Source organism: Protopterus annectens, chromosome 2.part1 (genome assembly GCF_019279795.1).
Source record: "Protopterus annectens isolate FY-2018-M chromosome 2.part1, PAN1.0, whole genome shotgun sequence".
Lineage (NCBI taxonomy): Eukaryota > Metazoa > Chordata > Ceratodontiformes > Protopteridae > Protopterus > Protopterus annectens.
Window position 1 is genome coordinate 784,590,416 of NC_056729.1, and position 26,729 is coordinate 784,617,144.

Below are 26,729 nucleotides of genomic sequence, written 5' to 3' on the forward strand. Positions count from 1 at the left end.
CCGTGCATACATTTGCCAAGCATTATAACTTACCTCTATACACTAGATCCCGTGCTGGCTTTGCCACTGCTGTTTTGCAAGGGATCCTGACTACACCATAATCTATTCTCATTTCCTCCTCCCCTAGTTTAGCTATGGTATTCTACCCATTTGTAAGGACTGCAGATGCATCCTTGAAGGACATAGTACAGTTTTGTACCTACCATAAATGTAGATGCTCCGAGAGGAATGCATCTGCAGTCAGGATTACCCACCCTCCTTCCCCTCTGAGGTACTCCTTGGGTGTTTACCAATCTTCAGCTAGCTTGGGGGGGATCTATTATGGTGTATTTGTTTGTATATATGTACATACATGTTTATTTTGTGTGTTTGCTCTCTACTATTTGGAAACCTTGGCATTTATCCAAATTTAGCCTACCAAGAGGGCACCTGGCATCTGGGGCAAGAAACACTGAGGAAAATGGCGTCGGCTGATGCCTTTATACCCGAAAAACTGCCGCAATGACGTCGGGTGAAGTGCGACACCAGCCGAAGCCAGACCCAGACTTTGGAATCCGCCGATCAAGGGCTGCCTGACGACAGGACAACCCATTTGTAAGGACTGCAGATGCATTCCTCTCGGACATCTACATTTATGGTAGGTACAAAACTGTACTTTCCTCCTTGTTTGGTTCCAAGGTGAAAGATGCACTTGCTCAGTGTGAACAGGAAGGAAAGACAGTCTGCCGTGAGAGTCTGTTTTACTGTCCCCTCTCGACCATACCCCAAAGGTCAAAGGGGAGGAGGTAAGATGTGATTCAAAAAGTCCCAGAGGTCTTTTCCAGACAGTGAATCCTCCTTCAGAGGCAGAGGAGGAGGAAATGGCAGAGGTTGCCCTAGAGGTAGGGACGGTCCGCAATATCAGCAAGGCTGTGGTTCCTTTTGAGGGCAGCCTTGTCAGCGCTCCTGATTTGGGGACAGACTGGGTTTCTCTGGGGCCAGTCGGGGGTCGCATCTCTTTGTATCCAGAAGCCTGGCTAAATATAACCCGACAAGTGGGTACAAAGAGTTGTTACCAAAGGCTATATCCTACCCTTTCCCCTTCCATCGTTTGTTCCCAAGAAGATCCCAGATGTTCCACCCAATCACAGGGATCCGGCAACTGTGGAGATCAAGAAATTGCTCTCAAAGAGTCATCCAGCCCGTGCCAGCAGACCAGATAGGATCCGGAACTTACTCCAGGTTCTTTAGTCCCAGAACGAACCGGAGACTGGAGGCTAATATTGGACCTCAGCAGATTAAACGAAGCCGTGAAAAAGGACAAGTTTCAGATGGTAACACTGCAGTCGATACTCCCGTTGTTAGGGAAAGACTATTGGATGTGCTGTCTAGATCTCCAAGACTCCTACCATATAAAAATGGACAAGGCATCAAGGAGTTACCTGTACCTCTGGCTGGGAGCCAGCCATTATCAGTTTTGTGCTCTGCCCTTTGGTCTCACCACAGCCCCCAGGATGTTTACCAAGTGCATGGCAGTAGTGACAGCTCACCTGAGACTTCAGGGATTCCAGGTGTTTCCGTATTTGGATGGCTGGCTGGCTCCTGACCGCCCCCACCAGTCATCTACTTCTCCAAAACAGGGACATCACCATCCAGCTTTGTGCTCAACTGGGGATCTCCATAAATTGGGAAAATCTGCATTACTGCCCTCGCAATCTGATTTTTATAGGCACAGAGGTAGACAGATATGACAGTTTGTCTTCCTGCCGAAAGAGCACAAAAGCTCATCTCACAAGTTCAGCGATTTCCCCCACTTCGGAAGATCAAAGCAAAGTGGATTCTTCAACTTCTTGGAATGATGGCCTCAACCATTCTGTTAATACCTCTAGCCAGGTTGCATACGAGAATCCTTCAATGGCTCCTGTTCTCCCAGTGGTCGTTCCAATATCTTCCGCTGAATCACTCTATTCTGCTGATAGAATCATGTAAAAAGGACTTTTGTTGGTGGATAGCCCCCAACAATTTGTTCACGGGAGCTCCCTTTGTGCCTGCCCAACCCGTTGCCACTGTGACCACGGATGCCTCCCAGGTCGGGTGGGGGGCATTATCTGGGCAGGACGGTCCACTGCACATGGCAAGAACATGAGGCTCATCTGCATATCAACGTTCTGGAAATGAGCAGTGCTTCTGGCATTGCAAGCACTTCAGGACCTTCTTCCTCCAGGGACGATTGCGATACAATCGGACAACATGTCGGTTGTGTGGTATATCAACAAACAGGGTGGTACCAGATCTTACCCACTCTGTCGAGAGGCTATGCGAGTTTGGGAATGGGTGATTTCTTCCCAGCGCTTGCTGGTGGCAACACACATTCCGGGGACTACCAACATGATCGCCGACAAGCTGAGCCGGGCAATCCTGCTGCCCCACGAGTGGTCTCTGAAATGGGAACTAGTGGAACAGATTTTCCTAAAATGGGGACAACCTTGCTGCAACCTTTTTGCCAGTACAGTCAATGCCAAGTTCAGCAGTTATTTTTCCCTAATTCCCCTCTGGGGGAAGCACCCAGAGACGCTCTGGTACACGATTGGCCCACGGGACTTCTCCATGCCTTCCCTCCATTCCCTCTTATCCCCAAAGTGATACAGAAAGCCAGCTGATTGGAAAGCAAGTTGATCCTCATTGCTACTTACTGGCCTCGTCTGGTCTGGTTTCTCTTCCTCGATCCTCTTCTAGATGATTCTTGGATCCTGGACCCAGATCTATTGACCCACATGTCAGGCTCGCTACACCCCTCTCTCCACACCCTCAAATTGACAGCTTGGCTGATCCAGTTCCATCTAGTCAGGCTTCATGATGTTTTATCATCAGTGTCCCATATTCTTTTATCCTCTCACAAACCATCAACTAGAAGGCTGTATGACAGTAAGTGGAAAAGGTTTTCTATTTGGGCACAGAAAATGAAAGTGGATCTTTACACCACTCCTGTTCCCGTAAGTCTGGAATTCCTTTCGGAGCTTTTTCAGCAGGGATCTGCCGCAGCCACCATCAAAGTACAATTGGCAGCTATTTCACATTTTTATTTGGGATCTCCAAATGTTAACCTTATGTCGCATAAGTTATGTAAAACCTTCTTGAGAAGAGCCACCTTGCTGAGATCACCTTTACAGCAACCTGTGGCTTCTTGGGACTTGCATTTTGTCATCCCCTCCTTTTGAACAGTCTCATTCAGCTTCCTTAAAGTACTTGTCTTGGAAGACTGTGTTTTTGGTAGCTATTACATCAGCCAGACGTGTTTGAGCTACATGTCCTGTCTATTTAGCCACCTTATTTTGTTTTTCATAAAGACAGGGTTTCTTTACGTACCAGTCCTTCATTTCTTCCCAGAGTTTGTTCTGCCACATTGAAACCAGCCCATTGAACTCAAGTCTTCTTTCCCAATCATAGCAATGCAGCGGAATACTGGTACTGTTTTCATCAGTTGGATGTTCACAGACAGCTGCGTTTCTATTTGCAACGGACCAAAGAATTTCGGAAGTCAGACCAGTTTAGTTTCCTTTTCTGATTCCAGATTGTGTTTACCAGTTTCTAAGGTTACATTGTCTAACTGGATTTAGAGTTACATAGCTTTCATCTACAGCTCTGAGGGCAGACCCTTACCCCACAGGATCAAGGCTCACTCTACCAGGTCTGTCTACCTCTGCAGCCTTCCAAGCCAGGTTACCAATTGATCATATCTGTGCAGCAGCTATGTGAACTACCCCTCACACCTTCATTACTCATAAGTTGGATTTGGCTTCTTGGGGTAGAGGATGCTTTGGCCCCACGGTGCTCGGGAGTATCTTCCAATGAGCCACCCCAAGAATAAGGCGCTAGGGGCGCTGTCCCATATGTAAAAATGAAGGTGAGATTGGACTACCTAACAAAGGAAGTTATATACTCACCATAACGTTCCATGTTGGTAGTCCATCTCACCCTTTATTTTTACCAACCCTCCCTCCTGCACCCATCCTGGAAGATCTGGAGGTAATGTTATAAATTTCTTGGTTGGCGACCCTTTAGTTATTGGTTTGTTGGTTAAGGATTTCTTCCTATCTCTTTTTATCGCTAGTGAGCAGCAAACAAGATCTGGGGATTGCACTGCTGCACCATGGAATACCTGCTTAGCCACGAGCCAACCAGAAGTCTTTCAGCTTGAAAATCGTCCGAGTCTGAGCCGATCGGCTCTGAACCCATATGTAAAAATGAAGGGTGAGATGGACTACCAACATGGAATGTTATAGTGAGTACATAACTTCTTTTGTGCACCCAGCTATTTTTATTTTTTAATCTCTCCATGACACATGCTGTTTAAAATAGTCTTGTCAGTGTTGTCTTGGATATTGTGTGAAAAACAGGGTCCACCTTGTGAATGTACTCACCAAGACTTGAAGATAATTTCCAGCAGTACTATTCTCCTTTGTTTTCTTTCCATTTGGACCTCCTAAGTTTGTAATAGCACTGCTGGTTTCATGAACCTTTGAGTTCATATCTGTTCTCTTCCTTCCTTTTTGTTGACCCAGTTAGACCCACTAACCTAGTATCCTGTCTTCGATAGAGACCAGAGGTGATATTTATACTACCAGAAGAAATCTGGGCAGGTCTCTGGGAACCTGCCCCTACTGTTTTTCCATTTGGTGCTGTGAGATTTTACATCTGCCAGAGCTGCTCAATTCAAGCAGATGGGGCTTCTATTTAATTTATCTGGAAGGTGGCATACTCGGGAGTACAACACCCCCCCCCCCCCCCCAATTTCCTTACAGCTATGTTAGCAATCTACCTACCTGGTGTGTGAGTAAAAGCCTCTGCCTTCTGCACCAAAGGGTAGTGTGCTACCTGTTGAGCCACTGACATGTTGAGGCATATGATACAGCATATCTGGATCATGTGCTGCAAGTCAGAACGCATCACTGGACTAAAGACCCTCCAAACAGACATGGAGAAAATTTTATCTCCACAATATCTGAGGAGTTGGAAGAATGCAGCATCTTTTTATTTACCAGATAGTATTTCAGATGCAAGAATTTTCTTTTTCTAGTACCTTTTTGGTCAGCAGTGGTTAACACTGTGTTCTGCACAATTTAAAAAAAAAAATAGATGCCTGTATCAGTAAACCAAGGCAGAGTGATGCAGAGAATGTATTGAAAACTGACAACCTTGTGAACAGTATTCTATGTGATGCCGGTAATGTATTGAAAATTGATAACCTTGTGAAGATTATTCTACATGTAATTTGCAACTTCTCTTTAGATCCCTTTAAGTGATGCAGAGACTGCATTAGTTGGACTTTCAGGTTTGGCCGTGGAAAAAATAGATCACGTCTATCAGCAGAAATGGGTTGTTGGTTACGATATTGAAACAGTAGTAGTTCCAGCTGAAGTATCCTTGCAGTTTTTGAGGATGTCTTAGTAGCAAAAATGTTTCTGGCCATGGAAGCGGATGGTGATTACCAATGACACATTTGCTAGCTTTGGATATTGACTGTCCTTAAGGTCTTGGTATCTAGAATGCTGCTGACATTGTGAAAAATAAGTTCCTCTGCTTCAGAGAGCATGACTAGGGAGGAAAAAGTTTTTAATCTTCAGTTTGGATGTGCTTTTGTGGACAGAGCAGAAACTGATTTTATAATTGAGAAACAAATGCTGTGAATGCATTTTTAGAAAGTTTATTAAACAGAAATAAGATGTAGACACCTGGGTATGTGGATATATGCTCCCTGGCAGACAAGCAGAGGAGTCTGTGTTGTCCAGTTTCCACTCGTATCTGAATACTTCCCCCTTTTCTGTTTTTCTACCTCCCCTCGTGCTCAGTCAGTTAAAGCAAAAAAAACTTTCTTTCCTGTTTAACTCGTGTGGTCTCTGTGTGAGTATTGGGCCATGTAGTTGGGAGTATGTCTGAAACCCCCAAATCAGGCTTTTGAAAATGCTGTGTGTGAGGCCAGCAAGCTCTCTAGCTGATGGCCACACTGTGCGTTAACCATCTTGGTGCAGCCCATTTGGATACCCTCCTGTTCCATCTGTGCTGGGTTTAATCCCCAGGCACTGATGGACTGGAGAAATTAATTTTGAAGGGCCTTTTTTTCCCCTCCTGTCACTGGCGCATAGGCCTCCTCTTCAGTCTCCGCCCCAGCCTCTGGGGCTCAACCTCCCGTTAAGAGATCCAGGGACTGAGACAAAATGGCTAAGTCCAAGGACATGGCCAGGAAGTGATCCCCCGATCTGCTTCGGACGGCCCTCCAGTGAAAGTTAAGTTGGCCCCAAGGACCGAGTCTCCCCGGCTCTGTTCCCCTCTGTTCTCTGTGGAGCCGGAGGAGCTTCAGATCCGGTCACCGGCAGTCTTCCCCTCACCAATGCCTGTAGGCCAGTGTCGGTGGCCTCCTCTTCTCATTCCACCTGCAGCTTTCCTGAAGTGGAGATGGATAGGATGATGCGAAGGTTTATCTGCACTCTGATACAGTTGGGAGTTTTGCCTGTCCCTCTGGAGCGGGGAGCATGCAATTCGCATTCGTCTCTATTACTCCTTCTCTGATCCGACCTCTGGTTTCGGAGCCCTTGGATCCGTGGTTGGCTCCGATGGTACCTTGTACATCGCCAGGCATTGCCCTGAGCAGACTGGATCCAACCAGCTCAGATCACTCTGGTTTTTGGAGCCGTAGCTTTGGCGCCAGATCAGAGGAGATGGCGTCTGCTCCAAGCCTTTCAAAGCAAAGCCTTCCCCTTGGTATCTCTGCTCCAGGAGCTTCGGCTCCAGTTTCCTGTTGGGTCAGAGTGTTTCAGCTCCGGCCGTTATTCCTTCTCAGGAGGTCTGTTCCCCTTCGGCTTTCGATATGGTGGAGTGTGTCCTCTCCCATAGAGACCTTTGACTATCTTATCGTCAGTCTGTCCTGGCTTCCTCTTTCTGACGTGGATCTGGGCATTCTGCCATCTCTGGGACAGCCTGCTGCCTCTTTGCCTCAGGACACTCTTGGTAGCAGCGAGACGTTGGCAAGTCCACCCAAGCAACCCCCACTGAGGAGGTTCCTCACAAATGTATGTGCAAAAGGAGGCACTTGAACTCCCCGCTGAAGTCCCTTACAGACACAGATTTGAAAAAAGGGAAGGTTCCTTCTGGTCACCTGAGGAGACATTATGGAAATCCTATGTCAGCGTGGGGGGAAGGGGGTCTGCCCAAAAAACAAACCTGGATGAATCTGTATTCCTTGTGGCATTTGGTGCAGGACCTTCTACTTCCTGGGTGTCCCCTCCCGTGGATCCTTTGGTGGATCTTATTACAATTCGGGTGTGGAAGGAATCCGTAATGGTGCCTATTCCCAAACGCCCAGACAAGGTTTTGAGTCCCCCCTTCAGACAGGACCCATTGGACTAAGCGATCCCCAGTTAATACCTTGGTTGTGGCACCTGCCACTAAGGAGCAAGCCCAGGAGAGCTCCACGATCCACCCTCCTGAGCAGGGGTCCAGGACGATGGACCGTGTTGAGAAGCAGGTGTATGCTTCAGTGACCTTTTCTGTGCTCTGAATTATATGGCACATGATTAGGCTGCAGCGGGACCTGGTCAAGGAGGTCGCAGATTCTACCCCTGGACCTGTGGTGGAGAACAAGCAAGTGTTCTCATGAATGGCCACCCTGACCTAGCTAGCAAACACCTCTGTCTCCTCTCCCATGCAACCAAGGGTGCCGCTACAAGCATTGCCATCAGGTGCCACGCTTGGCAGTGGCTGTGTTCCTTTTTGGAACCCTTTAAGGCGTCTTTTTATGAATGCCCCATAAGACTGTTCCTCCTTTTTTGGAAAGTCTGACACCTTAGTCCAGAGTGAGAAGGACAGAAGACTCTGCCGTTGGGATCTGCTTTTTGGCCCCCTCAACGAACCTTCTCAAGGAATCAGAGGGGCCAAGAAGATGAGATTCTGAAAATCTCAGAGCTATTCTCAGGACACTCTGGGCTCTCCTTCCCCTAAGGGCATAGGGGGATTTGATAGACGCCTCCTTAGAGGCAGAGGGGGTCCGAGAAATCATTTTTATTTATTTTACATTTGTTAACTGGGGGTGTCTGAGCCAAAAAGGCCCTTTTTCAGCAGAGGCCCGGGGAGAAAAGCTCCACAAAGAAAAATTAGACACATTTAGTTATTTAGACATGATCAGTATACACACAAATTACAAGAGACATGTTTTTACAGTGGTATGCAGCACGTAAAAAGTTACAGTGGAGAGAACAAAAAAATATTAATTTTAAAAATAAAGGTAATTAATAGATTTGTGGTGTACAGCTGAAATTTGGAACATGGGTAGAATACATACATAGTACATGGGTACAATACATACATTGTAGATTAGCCAGTGTTTGTAAGATTGAAAACTATTAGGTCTCGAGCATTTCTCTGAGACCCGTGCCTCGAGCATTTCTCTGAGACCCGTGCAGCAACCCTGAAGGGTTGCCAGACTGCTAGTCTCTGGAGGCAGTCTGAGGGTTGCCTGTTGCTACACCTAACAATGTGGGAGTCCATCACGGAAGATCGTTGGGTGTTGCAAATTATATCCAGAGGCTATTCGGTCCCCTTTCTCATGTTCCACCCAGACACCTCCCGGACGTTCCACCAGAGCAAAGTGATGATGCAGCACTGGAAATTGCAAAGCTGTTAAAGTGGGTCATCCAACCAGTCCCCCCAGACCACTCCAGGTTAGGCATTTATTCCAGGTTCTTTTTGGTGCCAAAGAAGATGGGGGACTTGAGACCCATTCTGGATCTCTCCACCTTGAACTTGTCAGTGGCCAGGAGAACATTCCAGATGGTTACCCTATCTATCCTGCCCTTCCTGCAGGAGAATGATTGGATATGCGTGATTGAACTTCAGGATGCGTATACCATATCAAAATGGATAAAGCACTCTGAGGCTCCTCCGCTTCCGATTGGGGGCCAGTCATCGGTTCAGAGCTCTTCCCTTTGGCCTCGCAGCCCCCAGGGTGCTCATCAAAGTGATGGCAGTGGTAGCGGCTCTCCTGAGACTACAGGGCATACAGGTCTTCCCCTACCTCAGCGATTGGCTCCTTACTCATTCCAGGCATCGGCTCAGTCAAGCGAGGGATTCCTTTCTTCTCTTAGCCCAGCGGTTAGGCATCATCATCAATCTCAAGTAGTCACTGGCCCCGATTCAAGTGTTGGATTTCATTAGGGCTCGACTGGACCGTATTCAGACCAAAGTCTTTCTTACCCTGGAGAGGATTAAGTCTCTGAAGCTACATGTCCTTTGCCTTCTTAAGCTCAGTCACCGACAGTGGAAATGGTATTAAGGGCATGGGGGGGTCCATAGCGGCCATGATCAATCTTTTACCCATGGAAGTTTTTCACATGCGGGTTCTTCAGTGGACCTTCGTGATCCATGTTAGATCTCCCTTGGTCTCATCCTGTTCCGGTCTGTCAGGTATGAAGGGACTCTCTTCTGTGGTAGATTAATTCTCTAGATCTTGTTCGGGGTCGCTCTGCTTCCACCTTCCCCCTGTGCCACAGTGACCACAGACGTTTCCCTGCTGGGGAGGGGGGCACTGCTTGGGGAAGGACGGACAGTCCAAGGCATGCGGTCCTCCTAAGTGTCCTGGAGATGAGGGTGGTGCTTCTAGCGTTGCAGGCTGTCCATGCCCATTTTCCACCAGGGACGATTACTATCCAAACGGACAATCAACATCAACACATCAACAAACTGGGGAACCAGGTCTTATCTGTTGCGAAGCCATGAGTGTGGGAGTGGATGATCTCCACCGTCCATTTTCTGCTGGCAACACGCATTCCAGGGAGGTTCAGTTTTCTAGCAGACAGGCTAAGCAGGTCTATTCTGATGCCTTACGAGTGGTTTCTGAATCCTTCGGTAGCAAAATACATTTTTCTCAAGTGGGGTCAGCCTCGCTGCGATCTCTTCGCTTCTTCCAACGTGAAATGCAGAGTTCTTCACTCTGAAGCCTGCACTCTGGGAAGCCCCCAGACATGCTCCGATTCATGCTTGGCCCCCCCGGTCTACTGTATGCGTATTCTCCTCTTCCCTGGATTCCAAAATTCTTTCCGAAAGCTCGCAGGCTGGAGAGCTTAATTGTCCTCATTGCCCCATTCTGGCCTCATCAGGTCTAGTTCCTCTCTGTGGTCTCATCTGGTGACTTCACCATGGACATTGGATCTAGTTCCAGATCTCTTCTCATCCAGATCTTTTCTCATCCAGACCTGGGCAGTCTGAAGCTCACTGCTTGGCTGCTCCAGTTCCCATGATGTTCAGGACTCCTGGCTTATCCTCTCCTGTTAAAAGGATCCTGGTGAAGGCTCGCAAGTCTTCCACCAGAAAGGTAGTCTCCACAAACAGAAGCATTTTTCAATCTGCCTCGCAACGTGCCCTAGATCCCTTCACTGCCCCAGTTTCTGCTGTTTTGAAATTTTTGGCAGGGATCTTTCAGCAGGGTGCCAGTTCTAAGTCGAGGTTCAACTTGCGGCCATTTCTAACTTTCATGTAGGTGAATAATATGGCTTCATTAGCTTCCTCTAAGCTTTGCAAAGCCTTCCTAAAAGGCTCCTTTCTTTGGCCCTTGGTGAAGGACCCAGTGCCGCTGTGGGATCTTGAATTAGTTCTGTAAGCTCTAGTTTCATCCCCTTTTGAGCCCTACAGTCTCTGGATCTGCAGTTTCCGTCCTGGAAGATTGCGTTTTTGGTTGCTATTACTTCTGCCGGGAGGCTTTTGGAGCTTCAAGCTTTGGTCAAGCCTCCTTACATGATTTTGCTTAAGGATAAGGTATCTGCATACTAATCCATCTTTTCTCCCCAAGGTAGCTTCTGAGTCAAATATTAACCAGGTGGTTGATCTCCCGGTCTTTTTCCCAAATTTTCAAAACAAGGGAGAATATAAATTGCACTTGTTGGATTTGCACAGACAGTTAAGTTTTTTTACCTGCATAAGACTGAATCCTTTCACAAGTCTGACCAGCTCTTCATTTCCTATTCTAAACTCTTTTTGGCGAAGCAAATATCTGAAGTCACCATTGCCCATTGGATTTCCCATTGCATTATGCTGGTGTTCTGCTAGGGGTTTAATCCCCACCAGGTCGTGTGAAGGCACATTCCACCAGATCTATTGCTACTTCAGCGGCCTTTTGGTCCAGAGTTTTGTTAGAGGATGTCTGCCCTGTGGCCCCTTGGGCTTCATCTCATACCTTCATTTCGCATTATAAGTTGGACATCATATCCAGGAATAGGGCATCCTTTGGCTCTGCCGTGCTCCATAAATATCCTTCCATGAGGGCCTCCCCGGTGTTTAGTAGCTGGAGACTCTATCCCACAGATTGAAGATCAATTGACAGCAACTTCAGATAGTTAATGTACTCCATAACATTCCATCTGAGTTGTTCATTTGTCTTCAACTGTCCATCCCTCCTTTCTCCTGCCTTGCCCAGGTTGTGTGGTGATCTGATGGGCAGAGGATGTGGTCACTTCCTGCGGACCTCTTACTCTTTCCTTTTTGCTTATACAGATGTTTAGCATGATGAGGTGTGTCAGATGTGGACGATAGTTGGGCAGCAAACTCTATCTGAAGGGAGGAAGGAGACTTGGGGCTTTATGGGTAGGGGAGGAGCTTTGAGCTTGGATCAGATGCTGGATATGTGGCAGAGTCTTAGTGCCGGATCCGGGAACCCACAGGTTGAAGACAACTCAGATGGAACATTATGGTGAGTACATAACTTTTTTTTTTTTTTTTAAGTGGTAACAAAAACATTTGATATACAAGATGCGACTGGTTATGGGTGGAGACCTATGGCTATTTCTGCTGTCATAGGGTCAAGGATGCCTTTAATGTTGCTTGTGCTTGAGTACAGTCATGGAAAGTAATGAGGATTGTGTCGGAGAAAGTAACTATGAAACCTTAAACATGTGAGCAAAAGTTGTCAAGAGGACTTGGATGTGTCAATAACAAGTTACTGTTAGAAAGCTAGTGTGAAATGTTTATACACCACCTTACTGTAGCTGTCAAAGCCTCTACCATCCTTGTCAGAAGATACGAGGCATTGCGCTTGCAAGTTTTTGTTCCTTAATCCTGTAGCTGACTCGTTTGTTTCCCTCAAAAATTCACTTGTTTTAAATTATTTCTGCCTCTAATTCTGCACCTATGTATGTATGCAAGGATGGCAAAGGAACATACACACAGTTTGCCTTTTCAATTAACTTTTGCTGTTTAATACCAGTCCAGTTGCTTAATTTGTGGTCTCATAACATTTAAGTCTTTACCTTCCAGCTTCTCTTGTACAGCAGAAAATCTCACATTTTCCCTTTGTGCTATGTCCTGTAGTTCTATTTTTTGAAATCTCTTCTTTGAGCAGTCTCGTACTCAGCCAGCCTTTTCTTCATTTCAACCTGTTTTGCAGTTCTATCACCTCTTCTGAATCTGTTTAAAGCTTCATCCATTTTTTCCAACCTTATGTCTGAGTTAGTATATTCGTTCAGTGTTTTATTAATCTGCTCCGAGTGCATCTGATTTTTTTCCTCTAGATTACTGGAAGTTGTGTCCTGCACCAAAGCTGAAGCTTGCACTGCTTTTTGCTGAACTGCTGCAGAATTCTTCCCAGTCAGTGTGTTCTCACCTTTTATGATGTTTTCTTTCACGTTCTCTGAATTTCTTCTTTGCTGGCATCCAGGCAGTGCACTTGCTAGCAAGTTACTGAAATTTACCCAGAAAGGTAAAATCACTGGCTCTCTTTTGAGATGTTCGTGTTTCACTGTTGCAGACATCACATTTGGGTTATCTGCTTGCAGTAGCCCTCAGTCGGCTCAATTACCAAAGTTTTGGGTCCTGCGTCTGTTGCTGTCTCATCTTCCATGACGTCAAGGGTATAAAGCATGCAGCCGACTCCATTACATCAGTCTTTCTTGCCGTGCAGTGCCCGAAGCAGAAGCGGTTTGCAAGTGCCAGTCGGCTGACACCTGAAATTTAAATTTCGGTTTCAGAACCGAAGTCTTCAGCTAAAACTAAGTACCCTGTTGGGGAAACTTTTGCTTGCTCTAAACCGATGTCCGTAAAAGTCATTTGTATTTCTTGTGGAAAGCAAATACCGCAAAGATTTTCATTAGTACTGTATTTTTTGCCTAGGCCCTGACCACGACGTACCTCTCTGTCAGTTTTGTGCCTTATTTAAACAACTGTCTGTCATTCTGTAAATTTACGCTTCTAAATATTTTGGTACGTGGTTCAATTATCCAGATATGTCTTCGGTAAGCCATCTGACTACCGACATTCTGAAAAAACGCAAAGATAGACTGAAACAGGCCGTCTAGGTCCAAAGCGACGCTTCTAAGCCAGTCACCTGTTTATCGGTAGTCAGTGAGGCGCTTTCACAATCCCTGATACCCGCTACTTCAGATTCACAGGCCTCTATCGAGACCCATTTAGAGTCTGGTATGCCGAGAGATGCTTCAACTGTGGAACCTGCGGATGTCTCTACCTTGGATGGGTCCGGAGCCGCTGTGCAGGCACAGGCTTCTGAGGGTGTATTCAGGCCTACTGACTTGCATATTAAACTAACACCATCTTCTTTAAGGCCTAAAACTCGAACCATGCCTAGAAAACCAAAGCCCAGATTGCATGGTCAGGCCACTGTGCCTAAAAAAGAAATAAGAATGGCTGAAGACCTTATTACTTTAATCGGGGGAAGCCAACCTTCCCCTTCTAAGAGACCTAAGACTGAATTTGCTTATGATTCTTCTGACCAGGATTCTGAAATTTGTTTCCTCCGATGACCAGGATTTACCCTCTACCTATGAGGATTCTAATGCAGAGGACTCTATTCCCTCTGCTTCCCCTCCAGAGAAGTTCTCTTTTGGTGAAACCTTGCATACTCTTAGGGAGCATTTTCGCTGGAAAAGCCAGGATTTCTCTGATTCTGAAAAGAGGTTTAGGGATTTCTTACTCCTGCCTCAACACAGGCCTTTAGCCATCCCTCCTGTACTCGACATTGTTGATGACTTTTTGGAATCTAGCTTGGACCCTGATTCTTTACCTCCTGCTCCCAGAAAACCTGATGGATATTGCAGGGTTCCCAACTATAAGTTCCTTTCTAAAAATCCTACTGCGGATCCTGAGACCATTTCACAGGGACCCAAGGGCATTAGGGCTACTACTGCCAAAAATCCTACCCCTTCTGATAGAGACTCCAGGGTGCTGGATAGATGGGGTAAGAATGTATACACTTCTGCAACTTTGGCCATTAGGTCCTTAAACTACCAGTCACTGGGTCTGTACTTAGAAGGCATGCTTGGCTTAAGGAGCAATCTTTGCCAGATCATGTTGAAGCTAAATTGCTGGATGCTCCCTTAAATCAGGACTGCCTGTTTGGCAACAAAGCAGAAGTTCTTAAAAAGATGGAGGAAAAGGCTAAATCTATGCAAACTGTTAAAGATTTCCTACAAGTGCAGCCTCCTAGATTTAGTAGGCATTCGCCCTGTAAGAATTGGTCCTTTCCTGCCTCTTCCAGGCCGCCTCAGCCCAAATCCAGAACCAGCAGAACACCCAGGCTTCAGTCCCAGGGTATGCACAGGGCCTAAGCAGTGGGGGACTCCCACTTCCAAATCGAGGAGTAGTAAGGCTCCCCCCCTATGGTAAGCTGTCTCAATGACTTAACTTTAAAACTTCCAAGCACTTCTCAACTGATTGCTCCTTTAGGGGGGAAGATTACTCTGCAGGCCAAAAACTGGGAACTCATTACCCAGGACAAATGGGTTTTAAGTATAGTTTCCCAAGGATACAGATTTCACTTCCACATGTTACCAACCCCAAACAGTTGGCCAGATCTACCCCCAAATCAGTGGGCAGAGGTTCCAAAGCAAGTACTCTCTCTTAAGCATAAAGGCTATTCAAACTGTACCATAAGAGGAAAAGGGACAAAGATGCTAACTCTTCACCAGTTGCTTCCTATGATAGGCAAAAATGCCTGGTTGGCAACACTGGATTTTAAAGGAAGCCTACCTGCACATCCCAATCGGGGAATCTTGCAGAAGATAACTACGCTTCAAAGCAGGCTACATGCAGCATCAGTTTTCTGCACTGCCCTTCGGCTTATCTACTGCGCCCAGGGTATTCAAAGTGCCTAGGCTCCAGTCATTGCATTTTGCAGGCAAAGAAATTTTCAATTATACCCATACCTGGACGATTGTCTAATTCAGGCAGAAAGCTAGGACATTTGAATCATCTGGCATTTGCACAAAAGGTGTTAACTCGTCTGGGGTACACCATAAACAAAAATAAATCACATCTGGTACCCTGTCAAATTATATTCCTGGGAGCAAGCTTTAACACAACTTCCCAGATGGCTTTCCTCATGCCAGAGAAACAAATTTAATTGACCACTTACTTCAGTCTAATGGCCGCAAAGAACCTGCTTATTTGCAAGGCAAATACTGCAAGCTTTGGGGCTGATGGCCTCCTGCATTCTACTAATTCCGTATGCATGACTGCATATGAGGAAACTACAATGGTATCTAAAAAGCCTATGGTGTCAACATTCTCAGGATCTAGAAGCAATGATTCCTATCGTACCATGTCTACGCTTAGTTCTTTTGGTGGGCAGAGGCCTGCCACCTAAAGGGACTACCATTCACTCTACCCCCTGCCGCCCAAACCCTAACAGATGCGTCAGACTATGCATGGGTGGCTCACCTGGCAGGGAAGTGCATTCAGGGCAAATGGAACCATAAGTCAAATGCACCTGCATATCAATCAAAAAGAAATGTTAGCTGTACAGAATGCTCTGACAGCCTTCAAGGACCACATTCTTCCAGGACAATTGATGGAAAAGATGGACAACACCACTGTTATGTGTTACATAAGCAGGGGGGTATCCATTCTTACCCCCTCTGCAGACTAGCCATGGCTCTGTGGAACACAGCCTTGAGCTACCAAGTGCATCTACAGGCTCAGTTCCTGCCAGGAAAGCTAAATACACTGGCAGGCGAACGAAGCAGAAATCTCATGGGCCCACACAATTGGAAACTGGAACCAAAGACTTTCAATATGTTGATAAATGGGGGAGCCTAGATATAGACCGGTTTGCCTCCCCCCAGAACTACCAATTGGACAAATTCTGCACAAGGTCTCCCCACAAACAAGCTTGGAAAGTGGATGCTCTGTCCTTCAACTGGAAAAATCTGTGCCTGGAACCAAACTCAAGGGATGGGCCACAGCAGCACCCAACTTGCCTCAGATTCTTCAATACTTAACTGAGATGCTTCATAATGTCCTTTCTTTTTCCTTCATCAAAATTCACGCCTCAGCCATTTCAGCTCATTACAACACAGAACCATCCCCCTCTTCTCATCCACAGAACCATCCCTCTTTTCTCATCCACTGCTCAAGCAGTTCCTCAGAGGGGCCAGAAACTTAAGACCACCCAGGAGAGCTCCAGCTCCAGCCTGGGACCTTAACCTTGTATTGGAAAAAACTCACTCTTCCTCCTTTTGAACCGGCTGCAAGTGCAGAGTTAAAATTCCTTTCTTGGAAAACAGCCTTCCTTTTAGCAATCACTTCAGCAAGAAGGGTATCTGAATTACAGGCCCTTGTGGTAGTGGAGCCTTTCATCATCTTTCATGCGGACAGGGTGTCCCTCAGGACCCAGTCCCTCCTTCATGCCCAAGGTGGTATCCAGTGTGGCTCTTAATCAGTCCATTCATTTGCCAACCTCTTCTAATCCACAGAACAAAGGGGAACGCATACTGCACTCCTTAGATGTGCACAGACCACTTAGATTTTACTTGGACAGGACTAAACCTCAAAGGAAATCTGAACTGCTGGTGGCATTTGCTGCAGGGGTAGAGGGGAAGGCTATTTCAAAGCAAACCATTTCTAAATAGATTGTCCATTGCATTAATTTCTGCTATAAGCACCATGGAAAACCTATCCCACAGGGGATTAGACCCCATTCAACCAGGATTGCATCTCCCTCTACAGCCTTTCTCAGAGGTGACCCTACCAGGGACATCCTAGAAGCTTGCTGTCTGGAGTTTTGTACATACTTTCACCAAGCATTACCATTTGCCAATTTTCACTAAATCCAGAGCTGGCTTTGCCACTGTAGTCTTGCAGGGGACTTGTACAGTGAAACACTAAGAACATAGTATAGTTGTGTACACTTACCATAAATGTAAATGTTAGTGTATTCACTGTTGCAGTCCTGGTTACCCTCCCTCCAGCCCCCTGACTTCTTTTGGCTATACTTCTACTCTCCTTTACTATGCTTAAAAGCTTTTTGGTGTATTTGCTTTTTTGTTGGAGGTATACCATTTTGTGTGTAAAATATTTAATTGCTTCCCATTAGGGGGCCCCTGACATCTGGGGTAAGAAAAACTGATGTAATGGCGTCTGCTGCATGCTTTATACCCCTGACTACCTGACGTCACAGAGGATGAGACAGCAACCGACACAGGACCCAAGACTTTGATAATCAGGCCGACTGAGGGCTACTGCAAGCAGATAACCCAAATGTGATGACTGCAACAGTGGAACTTCTACATTTATGGTAAGTGTACACAACTGTACTTTTTTTTCTCACTGGGAGAGCTGCAGTTAAGCTGCTATTCAGTGTGCAGCCATTTTCACTTGTGTTAATGTTTAACCCTTGATGCAACCTAGTTTTTAACCCATTAGCAATTCAACAGATTTTACATGAAAAGAACCAAACAGCTGTGTGTAGCAGCAACTTGGTTCTTTCATGGTTTTATTTACTCTGCTTGTGCTTATCTTGCTTATGTATGCATTTTATAGTTTTTATAACCTTGTTAGGAGCATGTTCACAGTATTTGTTAACATTCTGATGGATCTCAAGGAGAAGAGGAAAAAACCTTCCTAAACGCCCTTTGGGACTCCAAACTGTTAAAAGATCAGATAAGGGGGCAGGCATCTGCTTTTATCCAACACTCAAGGGTGTGCAGTCCCACCTGCAGTTCAGTTATTCAAACACCTACTGAGGTTTCTTGTAATAAAGATTGCTTCAGGAAACCAATCCGACTGTGATGAAGCAGACTTGGCTATCTGTCTTTCATACAGATCTCTTCAGCAATCAGATGTCCTTGTGGGGTCGTGATTACAGTCTTGTACTACTGCCATAAGAGAGAACGCAAAAATAGAGAAGCAGATGGACACCTAAGTGGGGGTTCTATTTTTCTGCTGAAGTGGTCTATTGGTCTACTGTTACTGTAGCTTATCAGCCACTTCTGTTGACGTATTTTCAAACTTGTTCAGAATATTTGCTTTTCTGACATTTTACATTTATTGAACTACTTTCTGGTGCGTTACAGGAAATAAGGTGATTGGGAGGGGCAGTGCCTGATGTGTTTAGTGAGGTGACCCACCCTCCAGCAGCTGATGGACTTGGTTCTGCCTGCTGCTAGGAGTGTATCCACTCACTCTTGCTTCCCCGTGTCACCACACAGCTAGTACAGGGGGTTCAAGAGAGGGAAGCTGCAATTAGACTGCTTTTATCATCAAAAGCTGAAAGTGAGAAGACTGCAAGAATCTCCTAGCCCAGGTATTGGGGCTTCACCTTCATTGTCAATGTAAATTCTGCCTCTACTTATAAGCAGCTCTAGTTACTTTCTCCAGGTATTATCTTCATTTTTAGCCATTGTTAAGCTAACACCTGGTTAAGACCTGGCTGCGGCTTTGGTTGCTTAAACCCCCATATCTTAATCTCTGGTCCTACAAAAGAGAAGACGCACTTTCCTCAGCTGCTGAGTACACTTCCCAATGATGAGTAGATCTGAATGCATGTGCTGTTTTAGTCTTAAGACATTTTAATATCTGGCCTATGTGATACAATACTGAGGGTCTAGCTCAAGGTATAAAGAATGATTCTACTATATCTCCCGGAGTTGAAAGTGGTTGAGGCTTTAACTGGATAATTACGACTGCTGAATTTTCAACGCATCATCTGATCTATAAGAACTGCCCTCTTGACACCTGCACTCCCTTTTCTTAAATATATTACTACAGTCAAGCAACCATTGAGTCCCGCCCACATCACTGGCAGTTTGCATATCAAAACTATGCAGGCTGTGATTTTATTATAGCTACCATTACTTCCGATATTTTATGTCCAGATCAGTAACCACTAAGGTAATGATTAAGGAAGCTTTTCTGTAGAAAAGTTTAATTTTGATGGAAGACCAAGGTATGGGTCTTATTTTTTCAAGTGTGATTGACTTTTGATGCTAGCTTTAGGCAGCTTAATTTTTTTTTGTAGATTTGCCTCTTTGAACACCCTTTCTTTCACAGAAGATGGGCTATTTTTTGTTTAAATGCCTGTCTGGATAAAGCTCTTGGTCTTCTGTTAAACGGTTGTTAAAATGAAGGAAAAGGTGCAGCCTGTGGAGTATATAAAGTAGCTGCTTAAATTTCAGATACTAGAGGGCTGAAGTGGAAGAAAAGTAAATGCATACATAATAAATGAAAACATTTGATAAGAAAGATGTCATAACAGCAAATGGCTCTGCTTATTTTCTAGATTCCAGTGTACAGGGTTGACCATCTTTGCCTCCCTATATTGCCACCAGATGGGAGAAATGTTCTCTGCACTTATCTGTTTGCAGTTAAGATAGTTGGGTAACAGAAGCAACATTTGGAAATGTCATGTGTCCATTGGACCCTGAGGCCCCCCCCACCACTACCATTTTTTGATCGCAAGTTATTTTTCCAAAAGTGTTTTCAGTAGTTTTGATATTTTTGAAGGTTTGATAGTCTTGATTGCCAGAAGTATTCAGCAGTTTCAGTGTAAGGCTGATCAATCTTGGGAGTTCCCAGTTGGTCATAACATGGTAGCAATTTCCAATTTCTGTAAATGGTTTAGATACTACTGCCATTGTCATGATAGCTTGTGGCTTTTTAATTCTGCTGAAGAAACTGTTTAATGGGAGGATATTGAGGTAAATGGTGTGTCTTGTTTTCTCTCGGTTAGGAAGGATTTTATGATTTAAAACCAGCCTGTTGTGGTCTTATTGGTGCAGTTGAGCAGTAAAGTATTAAGGGAATTGGACACTGAAATTCATGTAGAGTTGGTAGCTTTTACTGTTCATTTTGTTGCATTTGAAGATATCTTGTCAAATGTGTGAATCCTAATGAAAGAAGATGGTTCATATTGTTCCATCTCTGTTACGTGACTGCTAAAGTACTCCCCTACTGGTTGCTTTAAGCTGGAGTGTGCATATAGTTAGTTTTTGCACCACATTTTGGACTTTTGTTCTCTGTTCTGGCTTGCTTTCAGTTAGGGTAAGATAAAGAAGAAGCATGTACTCTGACTGCCTTGGATTCCTAGTAAAGTACACTTTTAGTTCAAAATAAGTATTTTTGATGGGCTCTCCAGTGCATATAGTTGACTTAAGGTGCCATTCTCGGAGGTAGTGAGATTTAAAAAAATAAAACTTGAATCTGACCTCTCCAACTTTCCTTACTGATATTTTGTTTACTGTGTAAGTGGAACATAGTTCACATATTCTGGATTTAACTATAGCTCACAGACCGTTTTATGAAGTGAACTAACGAATACCTCACTCCATATCCTGTTAATCATAAAGAAATCAGTCTGTTGCTCTAATCTGCAACAATCATGACAGGCAGGCAACATCTTTATGTTGGGGGATGGGACATTTTAAAGACTAAAAATGAGCAACAGTCCCTACTCATTCAAAATGGCACATCATGCAGTGTCCAGGCACTATAAATATTTCTTAACCCTACACCAGCGCTTCTGTGGATCACTAGTGATATCTGCATTGCTTACTGTACTTATTTCCTTGTTTCACTTGAAAGAAAGTTACTGTTTGTCGTTTTTGCATTTAGTTACTTGTAACACATTGCACTCAAGTTACCTGGCACTTGCTCACTAAAGCAATTATATAAGTCAGCACTAAAAATTAAAAGCACTACACCCTCACTCCCCACTGGCCCTTGTTTTCAATTAAGGATTTCCCAATATTATTCTAGCATGTCCAAAGGTCAGTTGTCAATCTCCTCTCCGGTCCAGCTGGTGAATCTGGGAATCTTGAGGCAATGTTATAACTGCCTCATGTACACAGACAACCCTCTCCTCCTCCCACATAACACAAATACTTGAGAGATGCAGCTATTTAGCCAAACTGGAGGCTGAGCTCTCTCAACTCAGGACTGGCAAGACCAGACAGGAGGAGAAGGCAACTACACACACCACAAAACCAGCCTCACATAATGCTACCACTCCACTGAATCAAACACATAAACACACAAAGACATACTCGAGGCTCTGAGTAAAAATTTACCTAAACAGCAGAGGCCTCCAAAGCAGACACCCAAACAACTGCTACCTCAAGACACCCCACAAGCAACACATAAACCACAAAAGCAGTGTGCAAAGCAGTCACAGCCCTTAAGGCCAAATACAACACCAAACATACTTGTCATAGGTGACTCCATAGTCAGACACACTGACGTCCCACTCACCAGGCTGAACAAGGAGAGGGTCACAGTAAGCTGCCTATCGGGCGCTAGAATCCGCCACATAACACAAGCACTCGGGTCACTCCACAGCAAGTACAAATATGACACAGTCATTGTCCATGCTGGTGTGAACGACCTGAGACGCACCTCCCTGGACTGCATGAAAAGAGACATAGAGGAGCTCTCTGATTATGTAGCCCAGGCAGGTATGACCCTAACCCTGAGCAGTATCCTTCCTTCACCAAGAATGATGCCACAATATAGAGACAAGATGATCAGCTTTAACAATTGGCTTAATGTCTGGTGTCATTCAAAGGGGATCCAGTGTCTGTCTGCCTGGGATGACATGCTTGACAAGCCACGCTGCTTCGCAAGGGACGGCTTGCACCTGTCACCCTGGGATTCCGGATATTGGCTAAGGCTCTTGCCACCCCCATAGTGCCTTTTTAGGCAAGGCTCAAATTCTAAACCTACCACCCTAGAAAACAAAAATGGGAAGAAATTGAGGGTAATGCTGCTCAATGCCAGAAGTCTAAATCTCAAAATGCACGCACTCGAGGCCCTTCTCAGTATGGAGAACATCGATGTCTGTGCTGTAACTGAAACCTGGTTCAAGGCTCCTGAGAGCACCCCGGCACTATTAGGTTTTACCTCATATCATGCTCCGCCCCAAAACCCGGACCACTCCACAAAAGGAGGGGTGTATCCATATTCATAAAGGATACTCACACCTCCAGGTTGGTGGCAACGCATGAAGCTTCGAAACCATCCAGGTGCAACTAACCATAGGCAAAACTGCTCTACAAATTGTAGCATGCTACAGGCCACCCTCTCAAACTCAGGAACCCCACACAGCCTTCCTGAAGACACTGGAGGGTATAAATGTATCTCCAAACACCATCATATTGGGTGACTTCAACTACCCGAATATAGACTGGGAACATTACTCAAGCCCTAACTTTCTAGCCCAACGGTTCCTGGAGTTCATAAATTCAAATGCCATGGAACAGCTAGTCACTGTTCCCACGAGAGGAGAAAATATACTAGATCTCATTGTCACAAACATGGGGACAAAATGCTCCACACCGAAGTATATCCCTCATTGGTGAGATCTGATCATAAACTAATCTCACTGGAAATCCACATCCCCCCACCCCAAACAAAAAGACCATAGTGAAGAACTTCTCTAAAGCAAACTTCACACTACTCAAGACTGGTGTGGTATCCTTCAAGGCCCCTGAGTCAGAGGAAACCACAACCCAAGCTATGGAAGCCCTTACAAATGCCTTCTATGAACACCTCCAGGACTGCATGGATCAGGCAATCCCAAATAAAACCAAGACTCTTTCCACAAAGGGCAAACGTCCAGTCTGGTGGACCCCAGCCATTAACAAACTTTACAATAAGAGGAGAAAGCTATTACATGATAGAACAAAATCCATAAAAGGGAAGTCACCCCTGATCATTATTAGTAAAAAATACGAGCACTCATAAAATCAACTAAGGCCAATTTTGAGAGAAAAATTGCCATGGATTCAAAGGACAATCATAAGGCCTTTTCAGCTATGTTAGGAACCTGGGTGGAAACTCACAGATATGCTCAGAATTAGTCCAAAATGATACAAAAATCACTGAACCCACAGACATTGCCAACATACTGGCAGACAGGTTCAGTGCAAACTTCACCCCCTCTCCCCTAAAGGAGAGATAACTATCCCAGCCGAGTGTAGCCTCCCGGACATCTCAAATGCGCAGGTGAAAGCTGCTCTCTCTAAAGCTAAAACACAGCATCAATGGGACCGGATGGTGTCCCCGGCTGTGTCCTACACGAGCTAAATGAGGAATTAAACCCGCACATAAGGCAGCTGTTTAATCTCAGCCTTACCACAGGATACGTGCGCAAGGAGTGGCGTACGGCAACTGTGGTCCCACTCCACAAAGGTGGCGCTCACGGACCCTGGTAATTACCGCCCCATAAGCTTAACAAGTCTAGTCTGCAAAGCTATGGAGAGGATCATAATGGAGCTCATAAACAAAGATATAGGGGACTTGCAGACATTGGACCCGACCCAGTTTGGCTTTGTCAAGGGAAGATCATGCCTTTTGAACTTGGTCGACTTCTTCGAAATAGTCACCAAGGCCATTGATGAGGGAAAGGCAGTCCATACAGCCTACCTTGACCTTGCAAAGGCTTTCGACACAATACCCCACTCGGTATTGTAGAAAAACTTACCAGCTTAAATGTAAACCCATATGTCACAAGATGGGTTGCAAACTGGCTTAAGGACAGAACCCACAGGGTTAGAGTTGCTGGCGCTGTGTCAGACTCCAAGCCGGTCACAAGTGGTGTCCCACAGGGCTCGGTCCTTGGCCCCTATTGTTTGGCATCTACTTCTCAGAAGTACAGGCCAACATGGGAGGACTTTGGCTGACAAAGTTTGCAGATGACTGCAAACTGGGCCATAGTGGAAAGTGCATCGGACACGGATATCCTTCAGAAGGGACTCACTGAAACAGATAGCTGGTGCCAGAGCCATGGCCTGAAGTTAAACGCCAAAAAATGTATAGTCATACCCTTCGGGAAAAACAAGGTAACCCCAAGCTACCATATAGGTGGCAATCCACTAAGCACAGAAGAGGTTATCAGGGACCTGGGGACCCAGGTTGACAGTGGCCTTTCTTTTGACACTCACATTGCTAAAGTGGTTAGAAAGACCTTCTACATTGCCCACCTGATCATGAAGGGTTTCACATCCAGATCTAGTGAGGTCATTGTTCCCCTGTACTCTTCACTTATCAGACCAATGATCGAGTACAATGCCCCATTCGGGATGTATCTCACCCGACATCTGCAGCAATTGGAGAGACCCCAAAAGTTCCTCACCAAAAGGATAAAGGGACTCCAAAATCTGTCATATGCTGCCAGATTGAAGAAACTCCAGCTCTATTCAGTCGCATACCGCCTGCTCAGAGGTGACATGTGCCTGACATACAAGGCCATGTCCAACCCGGAATTAATGGACATGCTCCACCTCAAAAAATCCAAATCCACCAAAACCACTAGAGCAAGCGACTTAAACCTTAGCACGGATATAAATAGGACGTGCTGGAGGGATAGATTTATCACTCAGAGACTCCCTATGCTGTGGAATAAAATCCCGGTCCATGTGAGGCAGAGCACCTCGCTGACTCTGTTCAAGAGAAATCTAGACCTGTGGATGGGAGATCGTAGGTTTACCCCGGGAATCATCTCTGGGTCACTGCTGGACAGAGGCACAACAAACTAATGGGCACAGTATTTTTTCATATAAGGGGTGGCGTAAGCCACAATAATTTGGGCTAGGCTTATAAATGCCTTAGGGCAGATAGCCTAGTATAAACCTATGAACCTATGAACCTATGAACCATGTATTTCCATGTTTGTCAGTGTGCCTCATTTCCATTCATACGTGCATAGATGTTCACCAAGAGATGTGCAAAAGAACTACCACCATTGACCATGATCCTTTACTGTTATGAAAGGAGCTAAATTTGGAAGACAATCTAGCACTATTTAGGGAGTACTCTGGAAAGTGACAAAACGTTATATTGTAATACTTGTTCATACAGCTGTTAAAATCCCTTCTTAAAGTATTAATCTACTTGCATAATATGATCATCCATTTTAGAGTAGCTCAGGGAAATACTGTTTTAACTAGGTGTCTTCGAACCAATGTAAAATATTTAGCAACCCCACTTGACCGCGATCTTTCTGTTCAAGATGGTAAAACACTCCCTAGTGATTAACCATTAGTCTGAGCGATACGCAGTCCACCAAGCAATGCCTTATCCTGCCATATCTTCATACACGGTGTTACCCTCCACTAGGAAAGAACACTCATTCTGGCCAAGGGTGTATGGTGGTTAAGAGTTCCTTGGTCAGAAAGGAATATTTTTTGGTGATCGTGCAGAAATACCCCATTACAGTGATTGTGAACACAGCATATCCAAGCACAAAGCTACATAGTACTAGCCATAAGGAGATTGGCATGTGGCTATTTTTAGTTCTGTGTGTACCCAAGTTTTTATTCCTATGTGTGTACCCAAAATGTGTACCAGTTGTGTACGTTTTGCTGTAATGCTTCAAAAACAGACCTATCTTCAGAAGCCCAAACCTGCGAACAAGAATTCTGTGATTTTAACACTGACCTCAGTTTTCGTTGTCTAGTTTTCAGATTATAGCAATAGGGTTTCCTCTTGTGAATGTAAAGGGTTAGTTTTCCAACTGAAACTCTCTGGCAAGTTATCTGCCCTGTCTTCCCCAAAGTGAATGAAGTAATGGTTTGCTTGATCCAATGTCACAAGGGGAAGGGGAGCAAACTGGTATGTTTGAACAGTGTTGTATGAGACTGATGCATTGTGCAGTTTTCATGTGTTCTACCGAAGTTTGTAAAGGTACAAGAGTTGAAGAAAACCAGGCAGTGCAAATGCAGTACAAAACTAACACTAGTATTATGAGTCACTATCAAGACTGAAAGAACAATGTTTTGTCTGGGGAATGAAGTCAGTTTGGACTTGTGTTCAGATGCTTAAAACTGTCTTTATACCAGTAGTACTCATCCTTCATGCTGGACTTGCCAAAAAGACCAGAGAGCAACTCCAACAAGGTTTCACTGTTGTGGCTTTCCTCTCTCCCAAAGACCTACTGCTTCAGAACAGTGTCTGCTGTGCGATGTGCTGTACCCCAGGATTGGTGTCTGCATGTATTTAGTGTGGTAATGATGTTTCCTGGAGTGATAGTCAATTTGTTGTTCATGCCTTTTCTTAAGTTGGTGCAGTTCCTTTGAATAGTCTGGTATTAGTATCAGTGTGCCATCCCCACCGGACACTGCCATGATTGTGAATAAACTATTTCTTCTAGAAGGAAGTGAGGACCATCAAGATAGGAAACTAATTTTCTCCTACTAGATTTAGGGACAAACCTCGGTGTATCTACTCTGTTGCCAGATTAAAGCTGGAAGATGTATTGTTTCTGGAAATAGTTTTGAAAAGAAGGGGCTGCAAACCTGTATTGGAAACCAGTTCGGGCAAGACCAGAACACTTGCATTACTTGGATCAGTTTTCGGGATCATCTAGCTTGTGGTGATCTGTTGCCCATTTTCTTTTGAAATCCTCTTTCTCCTGCTGATTAACTTCTGTAGGGCCCTTGCATGACTTGTTAGAGCAATGATCCTAGAGTTCGTGATTGCCGATTTTG

General features: G+C 45.1%; 1 protein-coding gene across 6 annotated transcripts in view; it reads left to right on the forward strand.

Annotated features, from left to right (window-relative positions):
* The window catches only part of PAICS (phosphoribosylaminoimidazole carboxylase and phosphoribosylaminoimidazolesuccinocarboxamide synthase), a 1,039,115-nt gene that overhangs the window by 821,291 nt on the left and 191,095 nt on the right, over nt 1-26,729 (forward strand). The gene's annotated exons all lie outside the window — the stretch shown is intronic.